This window comes from Protopterus annectens, chromosome 1.part2 (genome assembly GCF_019279795.1).
Source record: "Protopterus annectens isolate FY-2018-M chromosome 1.part2, PAN1.0, whole genome shotgun sequence".
Classification (NCBI taxonomy): Eukaryota; Metazoa; Chordata; order Ceratodontiformes; family Protopteridae; genus Protopterus; species Protopterus annectens.
The window spans coordinates 414,758,496-414,778,149 of record NC_056727.1 but is presented as its reverse complement, the minus strand read 5'-3'; positions in this window follow the sequence as shown (position 1 = coordinate 414,778,149).

Genomic DNA, 19,654 nt, shown 5'->3' with positions numbered 1-19,654 from the left:
CTTCTTCAACTGTTCTGCCTTTACTGCCCTGGTTTCTGTACCATGCAGTAGTAGTGGTCACACCACTGTCTTGTACACCTTACTTTTCAGCTTCTTTGGCATTCTTCTGTCATAGACTACACCTGATACTCTATGCCAGTTGGCTGCAGCCCCTCTGATTCTAGCTTTGACCTCTTCATTCAGACTACCCTTCTCCTCAACCACCCAGCCCAGATACTTGAAACTGTTTACCTGTTCCACTATCTTCCCATCTATCTCTATTCTCAGCTTCATCTGATTTCCCCAATCTGCTGCCATTACCACTGTCTTATCTGTGCTTTTCTGGCAGATCTCATATCCAAAAAAGCAGGTGAGAAACAATTATATACATAAAACACATAAACAATTCCCTTTATTAGAAAAATCATCCCTCATTTAATAATAGGGTTCCAGTTAGATGCTCAAAAGTCAATTTACGTGAATACGAAAAGAGCGGCACGTATTGCGCGAACCACGGAAATGCCGAATGTCCAAAACTGTGAAATTTGAAAGGTCAAAGTGTCATGGTTGGTCCGTCTGCGGTATAGCTCTGTAAGGTAAGTGTGCAATAGTTATGGACCTTAGGGTTAGGGTGCGGGTTAAGGTAAGTGCATTGATAGGTAATGTATGTAAGGTTTAGTGTAGGGTTAGAATTAGGGTTTTGTTAAATGTATGTGTGTGTGGATTATTTATTTTGTTTTGATATATCTCTGTAGGGTAAGTGTGCGATAGTTACGGACCTTACGGTTAGGGTGCAGGTTAAGGTAAGTGCATAGATAGTAATGTATGTAAGGTTTAGTGTAGGGTTAGAAGTAGGGTTTTGGTGCTTTACTTTAGGGTTAGAAGTAGAGTTTTGGTTAGTGTATGTATGTGGTTTATTTATTTTGTTTGGGTAGGCAGTATGTAGTGGGAGGTGGAGTTGGCCGACTATGGGGATTCGACTTTTTGAATTTTGCAGTTTAGTGCATTCGGCATATTCGCAGTTTGCGCAATACATGTCAGTGTTTTTGCATTTGCTTAACAGGATTTTCGCTAATATAATATAGACCCTAATAATACATAGATTCTTATTTCCTTACACAAGATAAACTCTTATAAGTCCATACGTATCATAGGTGTACATGTTCACCCTGGCAATAACATCAGCACACCAGGGGACATACTATCTTGGGCATCTACCAATATATACCCCAAGAAACCATCATCCTTGGGGACCTTAATATAGACTCAGACAAAACTGTGTCTGACACCCCCACTGTCAGTATTACCCTGTATTGTTTCTCTCAGCTAATAAATGCACTAACAAGATATAGCAAGTCATATTCTAAGTACTCTGCTGTAGACTGATTTCTCTCAACTGAACTCAGTAATATCTATAACTATGACACACTATCTGACCACCTAAGTGACCACCTGCCCAGTTTTACTAACAGGCTTGTATGCAATTCAGTAAAATATTATGCATACAAGAATGTGTGTAACCCACCCAGTTTTAATGTAGCTAGTTTCATCTCCACACTCAAGAAATACAATTGGAAAATATTTAAAAAATCTTCTTTCAGATGAAGCCACCCTAGAATTTAACAAAACATTTGCCAATATACTGAATGAACATGCTCCCTTCGAGAGAAAAATAGTGAAACTAAATCCAGTAACATGCCTATCTAAAGCAGTTGCCAGCTGATGGTGCCTAGAAACAAAGGCTGGAAGGAATGGCACATCAACATATCCCAGGAAAAACTTCAACACTAAACACAGATAAAAAATAAAACCAAGACAGTATAAGGCATGACAAAAAACTCACTACTTTAACTTATAGCAGGAACAGCAGCATAATCCTTAAAAAAATTCTGGTCATCGGTCTAAAATCTATTAAATCCAAGCCAAAGTCAAAAACCCACTCCCTCCCCTGAAGACACCTCATCAACAGTTGTTAATAACTTTACCAAATGTTTCCTTCAAACTGCATCCTCACCTATCAAACAGAACCCCACCATCAAACCCACCCACCTCCAGCCACAAACTTCCATGGAAGCTCACTTCTCACTCAGTCCTGTCCCTACCTTCACCATTAGAAAATATTGCCTAAAACTAAAAGCTACAAGCTCTGCTGTAGACAGCCTTCCTCCTGAATTTCTAAAAGTTTCAGCTGAAGCTCTGTCATATTCAATGTCTATATTAATAAACAAAAACCTACCTAAGTGACAGAACTAGGGAAACCATAGATAAATCCAACCTCCTAACTGCCCTATTGTATGCCTCCTCACACTTTACTAACTTACAAATTTCCATGCAAACAAAGCTGGAATAATAGTACAATAAAATAGTTCACCCTTTGGAACTCATTACTGTTCTGCCATCAAGAAACTAAGTTGGACTGAAGTCCCACATTACCTCCACTATGGTCACTGTCTTCCAGCTCATATTCTAATATACTATGTTGTTAAGTATCCAGTAGTAAAAGGCATGCTTCAACGTTAAAGCTCTTTCCTCTAAAAACAGACTCCCCCTGTCTGTCACTAAAGCCCAGAATTAATTGGGATCATCCTTATGCTCAGGAGCTCTGCCCTCCGGATACCTTTCCACATACTCTCAGGCTTTTTAAAAACCAGCAGGCATTCAAAACACATCTATGAAAGCACCTTGCAACATCCTAGCTGTGTAGCTGTACATCTCCAGGATAAGTATTACATCTCTGCTTCTTCCTTCTCTTCTACTATACCGCTGCTCTCTTTTACTCTATCATCCACCACTCTGTCCTCACCTACCACAGCTTCTACCATGCATCCCTTGACTCTTTTTGCGACTAATTTCAGTTATATCTCACAATTACATCAACCTTTTGCTCTCCATTATTTGCAAATAACTCAATACTCTGTATTATGACATCTGTTCTACTGCATAGTTATTTATTTAATTATATCTGTATCAAGTATAATTAGTATAAGAAGCCTTACAATTGCATGTATAGTTACTATCTTATCTATTTTGACATTGCAAAATTTGTCTTAATTGTATTATGCCTGACAATGTTGATATTATATAGCTTAAAAGATATTGATTGTACTGCATGTACTGGAGCTTTTCTCCCCATGCCTTCAGTGAAAAGGGCATTTGTGCCCAGCCAGATTTCCCCAGTCAACAAATGTAAAATAAATAAAGCTGATATAACATTTGACAAATACATAATGGTAGCATAAAAAAGGTAGCATTGTATAAAAATGAAATATATATATATATATATATATATATATATATATATATATATATATATGTCTTCATGTGTCATGCCAGCAATAAACTGAAGTCTTTATTCTAGTGTCTACAGAAGAGGGGTACAATTGGGAGTAAATCTCATACAATTAATATATATAGTGTGTGTCTGTGTGCACGTGTGTGTGTGTGTGTGTGTGTGTGTGTGTGTGTGTGTGTGTGTGTGTGTGTGTGTGTGTGTGTGTGGCATGTGCTATGTGTGATATAAGTACATAATTTAGTTAGTTATTCATTTAGATGAGCAGTTGTAATTGATATGCCTCTAATGCTCTACTAATATCATTTAATACATTATAAATTATAATAGTAAGCCAGGCTAAAGTCCCAGAGGTGCAGATGAAATTCTACTTTTTTTAAAGTATCTCAGAAGTACTGGTTATCTGTACTTATGATCAAACACACACACACAGGAACATACAATACCTCTCAAAACCAACAAATTCAAAAGGATAGATAAACAGAGCAAGTGACAGAGAGTGACAGTGAGTGTAGTGAACGGGTATTAGCTGATGCCATCAGCAGCATGCAATGTTTGATGTCACCTCTTCTCTTGTAAGCTGGAAGCGGTCCTGCATTTGAGTAAGCAGTACTACCTTTATAGTTCACACTTACAATACTGACTGCAGAGCATTTTCTCAAAAGTATTATCATTTAGCCAAAAGGAAACTGTTCAATGTAACCCAAGGCTGAAGTCAGACATAGTCTCTGTTCTCAAATGAGTATGTTTTTCTTAGCATTAATCAAAAAACAATAGGGTTTATTGAGACTATGATATGTCTGCAATTCTTCAATTAAAAAGCAGCAAATTATTTTTTGAATTTAACTTGCCTATAGAGACACGTTCAATTAAAAATTACCTTTTTATAGTCATATGAGCAGCAACTGAGAATGATGCATGCATTTATTAAGGGTGCAGGGGCAGCATTTGAGAAGGGTTAAGGGCAACTCCATGCAACTGAGTATAAAATGAAAATGTGCATTCCTGGTATAAAATAACTCAGAAGTAGTCACATACGGCAACATTTTCATTGCAGCAACCCAGGTGGTTTGGGTTGCTGTGATAAAAAGTTGGTTGCAGGAAAGCACTGTAAGAAGGTGCTCCTACATCATGTTACCTTTTAATTGCTTCCCAGTCAGTGATTTGCACAAGATGTGAAGGAGTTTGTATGATAAAAGATTTACACAGTGTTGTGTTGTTCATGACTTAGAACAAATTGTACAAGGCAGACTGCCATCATAATTTTTCATGACCTAATGCCAGAAGAAGCCTTAATATTGCTCTGTTATCATGCCTAAAGACTTACATGGCAGAATGTAAAATTAAAACCAGAACTGGTTATGATTTTAACTCTGTCAAATGATGACACAATGCCAGCTGTTTTAAATAATACATCATCTGGGGAGATATGCATACATGCATTAATCTAAATATGTAACTACCATATGATAATTTAAAAATTCAGTGTTATTTTCTCTTTTCAAGAAAATTAACTCTGTAAGGCATTGAGTAGCATGCCACAAAAATTTCTTGCAGAGTACATTTTAAAATAGGATGTTTTTCAATAGATATCTAATACAGCTGTACTAAGAAACTGTAACACTTTGAAACTGATGGCATAAAAATAAGGCGTTTTACACTGATTTATTTTCTTACCATGATTCAGGATGTCTCAGTACCTGAGGTTGCTACAAACATTTTTAATATATTAGGGTACCATATCCATATTTTATTTGGCCTAAGATTCTTTTTGTCTTACTTTGGGACAAACTCTAATATAACTGGAAGAGCTTTACCCCTCAATGAAATGCAATTCACTCCGGTTGGGAGGTAAAACTAGGGTTGCTGTTCATAGTCACTTGGGCAAATGCGATATAGGTATTCTTGATACTTATGAATGAGCATAGCAAAGGTGAGATTCCTAGAGGCCATTTATGGTAATGAGCAAAGCCTGAAAAATAATGAGAAGGAAATGAGAAATGCTGCAAGGAGTAGTATGTTACTGAGGTGGTTTTTCAATTCACAGTCCGACATCTCTGCGGTATGCACATCCATTGTTAAAAGCAATGTTTCATCTTTGATACTGAAGTTGCAATCATGAACCTGTTTGAACAAGTATGCATAAGTACGTCCCTGACACACAGATGAATTATTTTCCCTGGCAACCCCTTCATTAATTTGTATTATGTACAAGCACTAAAATGACAAAAAAAATTATTTTGCCTGGTGCTCACTTTAGCATTCTGACCACATATGCACAAGCTCTTCCCTGGCACATAAATTAATTATTTCCTCAAGCACCTCCTTCAAGAGTAGTAGCGTTGTTACCTAGCACCTCCTTCAAGAGTATACAGCTGTAGCATTGTTGCCTCACAGCAAGAGGTTCTCCTGTTCGATTCTCGGCTGGAGTGCCTTCTGTGTGAAGTCTGCATGTCCTCCCCATGGTTGAGTGGCCTCCGAAAGACATGCGTGAATGGGCGTGCCTTCGCTGAAGGTTGGGTGTCGGGCTGGCAACTTGGCACCACAAAAATCGACTGCCAATCATTAGCGGACCGGAGTTCCACTGTGGCGACCTCTAACTGGGAAAAGCCGAAAAGACAAACAACAACAACCTCCTTCAAGAGTATGTACAGGTATGTAGAAGCAAGAAAATGAAACATTAACTCAAGTGATCCTTTCAGTAAAATTTCCAGATATGCACAATCACACAAAGTGAAACATTTCCCCATGTGACCCCTTCAGTAGCATGTCATAGTATGCACAACCCAAACAACTCCTTCAGTAACATTTCCTAGTATGCACAAGCACCAAAATTAAACATTCACCCTAACCACCCCTTCAGTAAAATGTCCAAGGATGTACAAGCACCAAAATTAAATATTCAACCAAGCGACCCCTTCAGTAAAATGTCCTGGTATGCACAAGCACCAAAATTAAACATTCACCATAGTGACCCCTTCAGTAACATTTCCTAGTATGCACAACCACTAACATTAAACATTTCACCCAAGCAACCCCTTCAGTAAAATGTCCAAGGATGTACAAGCACCAAAATTAAACATTCAACCAAGCGACCCCTTAAGTAAAATGTCCAGGTATGCACAAGCACCAAAATTAAACATTTACCAAGTGACCCCTTCAGTAACATTTCCTAGTATGCACAAGCACCAACATTAAACATTTCACCCAAGCAACCCCTTCAGTAACCTTTCCTAGTATGTGTAGAAGCACCAAACTTAAACATTCACCCAAGCGACCCTTTCAGTAAAATGTCTGGGTATGCAGAAGCACCAACTAATCTTCCCTCACATCTCCATATTCTCTATGAAAACTGCTCCTTACTGTTGTAAGTTCAGGGCTATTAATATTCTTAATATACAAATGAGATCATTATAGATTCATGTCAAAGAAATCAAACAAGCATACCATAAAAACAAAAGCAAGCTGTGTAAGCACTTTCGCGTAGTGCTACTATGCTTCATCAGACACAGCTACTATATGCAAACTACTTCCCTTTTAAATAATCAGCATCCAATCACCTTCAAAGACCAATTACAACTAATTGGTCTCATTAAATAAAACCAAGTGTGTTAAAGCCACCATACTACAACCTACAAAATTCAGCTTATTAATATCGACTCATAAACAGTCGAGTGTACAATCATAACAATGCAACACACATTAAAAAGTTATATAAGCATCATAAATCTCTAACTACTAAATAATATATCTGCTCACATCTAAAATATTGTGAACTACTTTAATGTATGTACACTATATGTTCAGGTACCTAGATCACATATTTTCTAGCACTGTATTGATCATACAAATTCTAATCACTAAATAAAGTCATTGCTCTGCTTCAACATCGCAAAATATGATTGCTGGCAACTCAAATAATATAAACTCACTAAATTATGAACATTGTACACAATTCACGTATATTCAAAGGTTCTATTGATCATGAAGGTACTTTGTGCTTTGACTTTTATATAGGAATAGATTCCAAGACATAATTACAAGCACACACCTATAGAGCTCTCTGAACAGAGCTGCAGTGAATTGCAGTTCAATGTGATTGAATGCTGCCAGTCAATGGTGTGCAAAGCCAAATGGGTCACAAATGTTAGAAAAAGAAAAAAATGTTGTAGAGTAAATACTTTACATGTACATCTTTACCCAAATGTGCTATTTTGCAACAGGGACCAGTACAGATTTGAATCTTCAAACATGGGTATTGAAAGCAATCATTTCACAATATTTCCAAATATGCCACAGACAAAGACATATAAACTGATAAAGAGCTTAGCTGTAACGATAATGTGACACTGTATCAAATCACATTCAAAGTGCAACAGAAACAAGTTATGAAAGTTGTCTTTTTTATTTGATAGTGAATGTGTGAATGTGATACTGCAAATAGTTACTATAGACGTACTCACGTGGTTTTAAGCAAAGACTGCAAACACTGCAGGTGTACCCCTTTCTTTCTGTTTGCTGCCTCATTTCATTAGCTATGCTTTCATAATAGCAACTCTTAGTTTTATTTTCATGTTTTCTTTGTCAGAGCATAAAGTACTCCCTTTAATATGAACAACATTTCTTACTAAGGGCCAGTAACTGTGCTCATTAAAGCCAGCATTTGAAAGTTTGGATTGTTGATCTCCTGAATCACTCAATGTACTTTCAGACTTTTTGTTAAGTCTATTCTCCCTGACACATCCTCAGTAGGTGTATATCAAAGAGGGGAGATGAAAAGCTGATTGTCCTTACAATCAGAGTAATCAGACTCCTGCAAGTCATTAACAGTGAACACTTCTTAGTGCTTGTCCTTGCATTGCTAGAGTGTGTACATGGAATTGTTTGGGTCCTTATGCCATATTTACATTCCCTACACTTAGTCCAGCTTTTGGTATTCAGGAATGCTAATGATTTCATACTTAATTTGCATGCTGGTAATGCTCACTGGGCTGACTTGAACTACATAAAGGTAAACATGTATCTAATGCCCTTGTATCATACAGGGGAGACTGTTTTGAAACACAGAGCTCAATACTGCTATTAAAACAAGACTTTGGGAGATTTATCTGTTTTGTACACTGCTTTAATGTCATGGGATGTTGCTATTTCTTAACTAATGCTTTTTGTTTAACATTAAAAGGTATAGTACAGTGACCACTGAAAAGCATTTTTATTATTTCATTTTTTTTTACTTTTATCCCTTCCTTTTGCCATAGCCATGTCTGCATTTCAACAATTATGCTACTGAATGCTACATGACAAATTATTGTATTTTGTATGCCATGTTTTCATACTTATTGCAATTGTATTTCGGCACAAGTGCCCAAGTCGTACTGCAGTGCACCTCCAGATGTGTCCTGACACTGGAACCTTCATTTAAGCAAACCAAACACATTATATGATATTCCTAGTCTGAACATGTGTCCCATTATATCCTTGCTCAGTGGATTTGTGTGTGTTTCTCATGGTTGTCATGACCCTGGGCCCCAGTGTTTAACCTGTATCACCCACTAGATGTCCTTGAGGAATGTCACTCCTAGCAAAGCTTGTGTAAACTGCACAAGTATACCATACGTGTGAGTTGTAGAAAATGCCTGGTTTACCTACACAGACACTGTAGATGATCCTTTGGGCATTATAGACAACCTGACAATTTATAGAGTGGAAACCATTTCTGTGAAAAAAAGTCCTTCTCTGTTCTCCAGGTGGGGCTTTTATTTCTACATGTGGGGAATGTAACATCCAACACTTCAGGGAACTATTATTTATTTTATTTTTATTTTTTATTTACATTTGTTGACCGGGCTAGTCTAGCTGGATATATATCCATTTTCAGTAGAGGCCCGGGGAGAAAAGCTCCACACACATATACAAAAATACAAAAAAGTATAAAAAATTTTGTTACAAGGTAAATACAGGATTAATAAACTAAAATAAAACAGGAAGTTTTTACATTTCAAAGATCAGAACACAATTAAGAAAAGTAACAGTGAACATAATATTGCTTAAGAAAGCTAAAACAGTTATAATAACCAAATGGAACAGGAAGTTTATACATTTCAGAGATCAGAACACATTAAAAAAAGTAACAGTGAACATAATATTGCTTAAGAAAGCTAAAACAGCTATAATACTATAAGAGTTGTGTACAATGGATCCCAGAAGGTTCAAGGATATAAGCAATAAGTTGATTAGGGTTTAAATAGTGTCATGTACAGACAAACACAAGAACACTTATGCAACGTGCTATTGCATATAATTCATGCATAGCTCTTGATCTGTCCTGGGGAGATGGGGGTTCATGTGAAACAGATACGATCCCTTGCATGTTGTAGCATTACATTTAAAATTGGTGTAATATGCTAGAGCCTGATGCCTGTGATAAACACTAATATATCCTCTATGGATGTCCTGAAAGTACCAGTAACTAACACATAAAATGCGTAAACATACATTTGTTTCCGCTGGGATGTGTCTTACTCAATTTCCCTGTGGGCTGAGGTGGGAGGTGGCAGAGTCTGCATATTTTATCCAGTGTTTCCCTGTCCACCTTTCTCTCAACAATTTCTGTTTCATGCATTCCATGATAAGACAAATGGAGTCTAAACACTCTTCTTCATTTTGCCTGAGGTCTGGCAGTACCCCAATTTAAAGCCTGCTGCACATGTAGCATTATAATAGCAGCAGCAACACCTAACATGTTTTTTTCTAAGTATAATTATGCCTGTATTCCAGAGTTTTGGCACACACACACACACAAAGGCTGCACTGAGTGTACACAATTGCTTTATAACTTCCTGAATAGCTCCATCATGCTGGATTTGTTCATTTGCATGCACTTCAGCTCTTTATGCTTTCATTATATTCTACTCTTTCCCTTTGATTGGTGACTGCACATGAATACCAAATAGTAAAATAGTACACTATCATATTGGAGGTACACAACAATATCAACACGACTGCTACACTTTGTGTTGCTGTTAAGGAATCTGACACAATATTTTTTCAGTTTGTAGAGAGAAACGTAAATTAATATATAACTGAAACTCTGTCTAGCAGTTAGTGCAGAGGAACAAGGTTTCACTGTATTAATGAGTTGCTTCCTGTAGCTAAGGGTACAAAGTTGAGTCCTTCCATTTTTTTTTTCTGTTATAAGCCTTTCAGCAAGTCATTTAGCCAAGTAGTGCTCCTGGTTGCCCCTGAAAGCGACACGTGTGTCTTTTGTGCTGATCTGGTTAACCAGTGTATTGATGAAAGTTTCTGAATCTTAACAATGGTTTCAATATAAAAAGAACATACATTTCCTGCAACACTTTTCCTCCAACATCTGTCTTAATAAAACAAGCATAACATATTCTATTGCTTTCAAGCTGTACAGACACATAAAACACAAATTTAAGAACTAGAAAAGGCATGCCATAAATGCAATATCCCCAATCCCTTAAAATATTTTGTGCATCATTATTGCTTCAAACACCAGATAATGTGAGATTAACTCCATACTTATTTTTTGGCAGTGGATTAACAGTGAATTAATTCTGGCAATAGACTGATTATCATCTACATAGGTAGTAACAGATTACTTCTGTTAGCAATTTGAAATCAAGATCACTGTTTTAAGTACTTGCTTCCCACTTAGCTATCCATCCTTTACAGATCTTATCCACCCCTCATGCAGTTCTCCTACTGGGCATATGAACCGTCATGACCCACCCCCACTGCAAATGTCCTACAATGGAGGCTTTCAATATTTTGTGCAAAGACCTGTATGTCTTACTTGATAAGAGGCAGACAGTGCTTCCGTTAATAATGGAGATATCATACCATAAGTTACTAAGTCATGTTTTCCAGCAAGGTGCAACATGAAGTGAGCTGCCATAGGTCTGTCAAGCTTAACTATATATGTTTACATTCATTGCTTTACTTCTTGAGCTATGTACATACTTTCTATTATCTGCATTTATACATATGTAAACACTCTTATGTTTGACTCTGTATATATATATATATATATATATATATATATATATATATATATATACACACACACACACACACACACACACACACACACACACACACACATATATATAATCTATATATAATCTATCTGTTTGTTAATGCAGAGCTTTTCTCCCTGGACTTCTGCTGAAAAAGGACTTTTGGTCCAGTCAGACTTCCCCGGTAAACAAATGTAAAATAAATAATGCAAAATAGGTATGCGCTCACCTTCATTAATGGATTTTCCAATGTGCTTCTGATGTGCCTTCTTACCCACAAACATATTAGTAATCACACGTGGTCCTTTATTACTCATTTTCCCCAGAAGAGAAAAGCATAACTTTGCTCACTGATGGCCCAAGCCAACCTTAACACAGGTAGGTGCCTTGTCACTTCACTGGCAATGCTGGTTTTGTTTTGAGTTAGAATATTTCCATAAAACAGACATTATACATCACTCAACAGATGCCATCATCTCTTTGGCTACATTTAACTTTTAACAAAAAGCCTGCATACTAAGAATGAAAGTGAACATCTCTCGCAAGAAATATAATTCTCCTAATCACTTGCATGGAATTACATATGTTCATGGAAATGTAACTTATTCTATTAAAGATCTAAACTATTAAGTGTAGAAAACTGTAGTAAAGCCTGAGCACCGGCTTCATCCCAGCCAAGTGGAGGACAGCTACTGTCATCCCTTTGCACAAAGATGGAGCGTCCAGCAATCCAGGAAATTATAGACCCATCAGCCTAAGTGGCCTGATCTGCAAGGCCATGGAGTGTATTATCATGGACCTCATAAACAGGGACATTGGCAACCTCCAGACACTTGATCCCACACAGTTTGATTTTGTCGAAAGGAGGTCATGCCTGTTAAATTTGGTTGACTTTTTTGACAGTCACCAAGGCCATAGATGAGGGGAAGATGGTGCACAGGGTCTATATCACATAGTCGAAGTAATGTAACTTTGAACACCTAATGGTCGAACCATTATGTTCGAAGTTACATAACTTTGACTACCTAAAAACAAAAAACACAATGGGCAACAAAATATACTGTTGTAAGCAGGGGAGCAAGTGCAGTATAATGGCAGTCAGAAGTCCTCTGATTAGTAAGTGAAGTACAAAGGCACATACATGTCCTCTGAGTAGTACAGTGTAGTAACACACAGAAGTCCCCTGCTTAGTAAGTATAGTTAATGACACATATAAGTGCCCTGATTACATATTACATATGTACCATATATCTTATCTGAAATGTTTGCTCTAAGTTAGTCCTCAGTTGTATAATTTAACTCTTATTATATTCATTTTTTAACCAGGCAAGTGAACTGGTCAACATGGACATTCTTCAGCTAGAACCTAAATCACAAGGGCAACTGTATGTTCAATTTATAAGAACATTTCAGAGTAACCAGTAAACCAGTTTGTTTTTGGGAGGTAGAATGAAATTAAAGTACCCAAAGAACACCTATGCAGACAGGAGTTAAACAATCCAACACCATATACATAAAGGACTATTAGAACTAGTACTGAAAAACATTCAGAATAGATCATTTTTAAGTAGCAGATCTTTGGTATGTGTTAAAGGAAGCTTCACTTTCTAATATTTAGCAGAAACTGATGAACTGCTGTCAATCAGAGGTTTAGCTTGTGGAATAACTTCTATTGCAGTATTGTTAAGTGATACTGATGGAGGTGAGTGTATATTAGTGCTTTATAAGTGTGAACAAGATTTAGATTTTTTTTTTTTTTGCGAGGGGGGTTAAGTAACACATAGGCATCTTATAACCATGCTTCAGTGTTGCATAAGTGTTCTTGTGTTTGTCTGTACAGAACAATCAGAGAAAGGGAAGAGCAGATGAGACTTGAGGTGTTTGCATGTTATATATGGGTTGTACTTTTGCTGGTAGAGTTTTGGTCATTGATAAATATGGTGAATAGAGATAGGCCCAGGACAGATCCTTGTGGGACACCTTCTGAGACAGGATGGGAAGGAGAGAAGTGGCTCTGCCACTTTACAGATTGTGATGCATTTGACAGGTAGCCATGAAGCCAGGTAATGGTTGGTATAGAAAGGCTGATATCAATCAACTTATATAGAACTTATCGATGTGACATAGTTTCAAAGGACCTGGATAGATCCAGAAATACAAATTACATTTTACTTGCTTTCTTGTTTTGATTTCTGTGTTTAGAAAGTTGAGTAAAGAAGTAGGTGTATCATGGGAGGGCCTGAGACCATTTTAAGTGGGAGATAGGAAGACTGAGTTGCATAGGTAGTGGAGAAGCTATGGATGCACTTTTCTAGTATTTTGGATACAGGAGGAGAAAGGGTGGCAATGGAGTTGAAGAATAAGGCAGAATTTCCTCCACTGTATACGCTGAGGATGTAGGGTTTTTTTCAAGATGAAAGGAGCATGAGATTACTGAATTTTTCTACTGATGTGAATAGACACAGGGTAAGCCAGAGCATATGCAGCCATGCTAATGCATTCTTTTAGGAGATTGTCCACTGCAAGTGTTGTAGGTTTAACTTTGTGTAGACACTTTGGATTATGGGTATTGTGGCTGCTTTCAAACTGGTGGGATTGTGATTATTATTTGAGGGTAGTTAAAGGACGCTTATGTCTTTTAGAGAAGATGTAACTACTAAGTGGATAAAGTGTGAATTAAATTTGGATGCTATATATTTGATCAAATCATTGAGGAAAGGTTGTGTTTTAAAGGATTTCCAGGATGTAGAAGACTATTTAGATTTTTTTCAGAAACGTCTGGGATTATTTTGTTGGATCTTTTGTAGGTTCTAGAAATGTGTGGTCTTGTCAGACCTGGCATAGGATTTAGTGAGATTTCTTACTTGTCCAGAAGTATAAATTGTTTGTGTACTTTTATGAATAAGTCTTGTTTTTTCTGCTTTGTCACTTGTCCTCATTAATCATTTAGTGTATTTTGTTAACCAAAGAGTAGGATTAAATAACCATTTCCTTTCTAATTCGGGCTAGGCTGTTTAGGATATTGAAGAAGATAACTGTAACCTGCACTGTGACTTCATCTAGAAGTATAACTTTTAGCATGTCCCGTTTGTAATAACGATATTTTTTGTTAAAGGATGATAGATTGTAAGATAAACTAAAATTGTAGGGTTTTGAGAGTAGGTGGTGTATAATCTAATACCATATTTGGGTAACTATCAGCCCGAGTCACTGAACTGGTAACATTGATGTGCTAAGTGGCAAGGATCTAGTCCAAAGAAGACTGCTGCTAGATTTGCATATCTGGTAGTGGTAGTTATAAACTGCATGAAGCCTTGCAGCTTTATGTTGGAGATAGTGGAAGGATTGATTGAGGATGTTTGGTGATAATCTAGGTTTAGTTCTCCTAAAATGAAAGTTTCATGGGTGATAATGTAACCAAGATACAATGTATTTAGTGGTGGAAATATAACTACCTCAGGCGATGTACAAAGGAATGATGTAAAGGCTTTTGTAATGGCTGAGTTTTAGGAAGGTGGTACATATTCCTGCATTGTTGAATCATGGGACTTGGTGGGGTATAGAAGAAATCTGAGGTTGCTGGGATGCAGAATGGAAACTCCTCAACCTCTTTTGCCCTCTCAGTCAACCCTGATTACACTGAAATCAGAAGGGAGAAAGTCTTCATTTCTGATGCTGGGTTTGAGTCAAGTTTCTGTTAATATAAGGGTGTCTGTAGAGTTATGCACTCTCCAGGAGTGGAGCTCCGTCAGCTTATTTCCCAGGAGTGTTATGTTACTGTTGTATGGTGAGATAGAATTGAATGTCTTTGAGATGCTATTTGGAAAATGAAGGGCTTGGATTGGAGTTGTTATTTCCACATTAGTGTAGTGTAGTGTTGAAAAGTAGTGAATTGCATACTGCTCATAGATTCATAAGTAAGTACTTTGTGATCAGTCTGCAGATCATTGCAAGTTTATCCAAAAAAAAACTCTATTCAAAAGTTACCTCTAGCTTCAAGAAGAGCAAGACAAGATAGACCAGGAATGATGCTGCCCATCTAATTACCTAAGTTGACATTGAAGGTGGCAAGGGTTCTACTCTATTTGACATGTAGTGGAGGGCTGTTCCAGGACAAAGAAATACACAGGGCTATGAATCTATCATGCCAATGTATCTTGTTTATCTGCTGATGAGGGTTTAGTTCCTTTATCTGAGTATTTAGGATAACATTAGTTCTGCAAAGGAATGGGAGTTCAAATATGGTTGGATCCTCCATGACTCAAAAAGCTAATCACAAATCTCCATGGAGGAGTCTGTAAGAGAATGAGTACAGAGGAAGGGATGGTAGTATTGCCTGATAACTGAGATTTTTGAGACCACTGATCTCTTTACTTATGAATCGCTGACATCTCTCAAGTTGTCTGATATGTTTAGACAAATACATGACAAAAGGTGTGTTATGTTAAATAATGGGTCTGTTAAGATACAACAAAAGGGGAATTAAGATTTTTTGGATCAAGTGGAGATGTTTTTGGAAATCAGATGAGCCAGATAAAACGCTTTTCAAACTACTGTATACACATGCTGGTCAAATGATAAGGATTGTCAACAACAGTACCTAAATCCCTTGCAACAGTGTCTGATTTGAGGGGTGCATTGACTACATAGTATGTGAAACTATTTGTTTACCAAAATGAACTATGCTACATTTTCTTATATTTAATTTAAGACCCTTACCCTTACACCAATTGTTAACATGGATAAACATAATTGTGAGGCAGTGAAGATTGAATAACAACAGCCAATTTACAGTCAACTACAAACTTAGTCAACCACAGGTCAGGATTGCTTGCCTGAAGGTCTGAGAAATAAATGTCAAGTAGGAGAGGGCCCAAAACTTAGTGCTGTGGTACATCACTGATAACTTTTTTGTTTTCAGAAGTGGCACCTGCGACTCTAACCACATGGGTTCTGCCAGACAACCAGTTAGCTATCCATCACATAATACAAGGATTTATATTCATATTTACAAGTCTGTCGATAATACCTCTGTAGGGAATAGAGTCAATGGCCTTTGCCAGGTCTAGATGTGCTGTATGTAATGCAGAACCACTATCCACTGCTTTGGTTACTTTGTCAAAGAAATTAATGAGGTTAAAGAGACAGGACCTTCCCTTGAGAAAAAAGCATTGATGCACGCCCAGGGATAGGAGATTTTCAATGCCCAGATTAATGAGATCTGAGATAATGCACTCCATAGCTTTACATATGAGGCTAGTGAGACTAATGGATCTATACTTACTAGGATCTGTGGTTGGAACACCCTTGTGTAATGGCATTACAATGACTATTTTCCAATCTAAGGGAGGAAGAACAAGAGACTGACAACAGGCTAGACAGGAGACTGAAGCAACTTGTCTTCTGGGATTTGGTTATCAAGAAGGTGGAGCTAGAGATACAAGGGAACAGCTAAGTATGCTTCATTTCTGAGTCCATGGCAGCCAATGACATCCAGCCAGTTCTTAGAACTACAGAAAGAACTATGTCTGACAGCGAACCAGTTCTCAGAACTACAGAAAGAAATATATGTGACAGCCAGCTAGTTCTCAGAACTACAGAAAGAACCATGTGACCTAGAAAGCTTGCTGCTATTTTTAGACAGGAAAAACTTGTCTAGATGAGCCTAGATCTGGGAAGATAATGAACAGCTTGAAGAATAAGAGAGCAGCTTATGACAATTAACAAATGAATACACACAGAAACATTCTTAAATGTACTGCCCACCCACAGAAAGGTTGAGGATAGGTTATTTCACAAGTATTTGATCACAAATGACCAGTCAGGTGGAATTAAGCACAACACTTCAACTTCACAGGAGGCAAGTGATCTACCTGAAGTGTACATCAATCCTATATTGGTAATTTGCATCTTTACAGTGGGGAGACAGAAAAAAAAATCCAGGGAAACTGCGGCATCAAAACAGCGGAGTAGTTAGTTATATGAACTCTAATGGTGGTAAAAGGTCCAGGAAATATAAATAAAAAGGCAATTATATATATATATATATATATATATATATATATATATATATATATATATATATATATATGGGTCTACCTGAAAACACCAACACGCAAAAACACAGACAACGACATAACTGACACCACAACACCGAAAGTTCATAAATACGAAACTTCACATGCCCGACAAACCACAATCCTGACAATCAACAAAACAAAACAAATACCTTTTCCGTAAATCACACACACAACACAAGCACACCAAACACCTTACAAACCTACACTAAACCTTACATACACAACTATCTATGCACTAACCTTAACCCAAACCCTAACCCTAAGGTCCGTCACTATCGCACACTCACCTAACCTGCGCCCTAACCCTAACTCACTTAGCCCACCCCTAACCCTAAAGTCTGTCACTGTCGCACACTTACCTTACCCGCACCCTAATCCTAACTCACTTAACCCGCCCCTAACCTTAAAGTCTGTCACTATCACACACTTACCTTACCCACACCCTGACCCTAACATCTGTCAGTATCACACACTTACCTTAACATGTCAGTGTTCTCAGTGTCAGGATTTTCAATCCTCGGTCATCTCCATTGTCGATCTTCCGGTATCGGGTATCTCGTTGTCAGCGTTACCAGCGTTCGGTGTTTTCAGGTAGACCTATATATATATATATATATATATATAAATATATATATATATATATATACATATATAATGCAGTGGCTTTCAATAAAGAACAGGGTTTTGTTGTATGGTGACAACAGAAACATGGTATACCGATAAACCTGACAAATTTGCAATCCTACCAGGCCTGGCAGTTTGTAGAAAGACAAGACACATAAAATAGACATTTTGTGTATAAGGGAAGGGGCAATACAACAGAAGAAGCAGACCAATAGCAAAATTAGGACACAATATTACATATTGCACTGGAGACTGTATGCAGAACTGTTAAAAAGAAAATGGCATGTCTGGTATTCGGCCAAGAGGATTAAGGAGCTGTTTCCTGCGGTTCAGTAGTGCAAGGCTTGATTCCCACAATTTCCATTCCTTAACGGTGTGATTCTCAGTAATTCATTTAACCAGACGCTGCTCCTGGGCTGCATCGGAAAAAGGTTCATTGAGACTAATGCAATACCCTGGAAATCAAATATAAATAAATAAAATATCTAATGTTGGAGGTTAGTCAAAGTACCTCACAGACACAAGGTTCAGGGTTTGATTCTTATCTTTGGGATGGGAAATTTGGCTAGATAGTCTAGTACTACCCTATGAAGCTATGGAAATGATATAGGAAATTCATAGTATGACATAAAAAGCAGAAGGCATTGTTTTGGGGAATGGGGTGGTTACATGCCAAGTGTTAAATGAAATATCTTGTTTCTAGCTATTTTATCAATAATCTAAAAACTGGGTGTGGGTAAATCCTGAATTACCTACACACAGGAGTGAACTACTGCTATTATACAATGAACTAAACAACCAACCAACCAGAAAAACACTTGATAAGACTAAATACATTTTATTACTTTAATTTAGCATTTCCATCCTCTCTGTAACAGGATTTCACTAAAATTAAAGTAAATACATATAAAACCACCTACATATAAAACAAGGTATATATCACATTTCATAAACCACTCAAGTGAGTGGAATAATACATCCTGACAAAGATATTAAATAACATAATCTTAAAATGTTTACAAACCACTACTGAAACATCAGGGAAAGACTAAGAATAATTAAAAAAATATTCATCCAAATAATACGTTCAAACTCTAATGAAAAAATAAAAATAAAAAAATCCTTATCAATCCTGAAGCATTTTGAACTTTCCATACTGAAAACAGATATGCTGTTGATCACCATGTGTACTTGATAGTGAGAAAATCCTTCTAGTTGTGCAACTTATGACTAAGGCCATGGCATCCAGATCTAAGGAGGTCCTAGTCCAATTATTCAGCCCTCATTAGACCAATAATCGAGTACAACGCGCCTTTCAGCATGTACCTGACCATGCATTTGTATCAGTTAGACTGGCCATAGAGGTTCCCTCACTAAAAGAATACAAGGTGTAAATAATATGTCCTATGCAGACTGTCTCAAAACCCTGTCCCTGTGTTCAGTTTCTTACAGAATACAGAGGTGATCTATGCTAACCTACAAGACATTCTCTGATCCAACCCTGATTGATCTGCTACATATTCACAAAATAAAGAGCACTAGAATTACCCAACCTAAGTATCTAAACCTTGTATGTGACATTTTATTTTATTTATTTATTTTACATTTGTTTACCGGGAATGTCCGATGGAGGCCTGAAG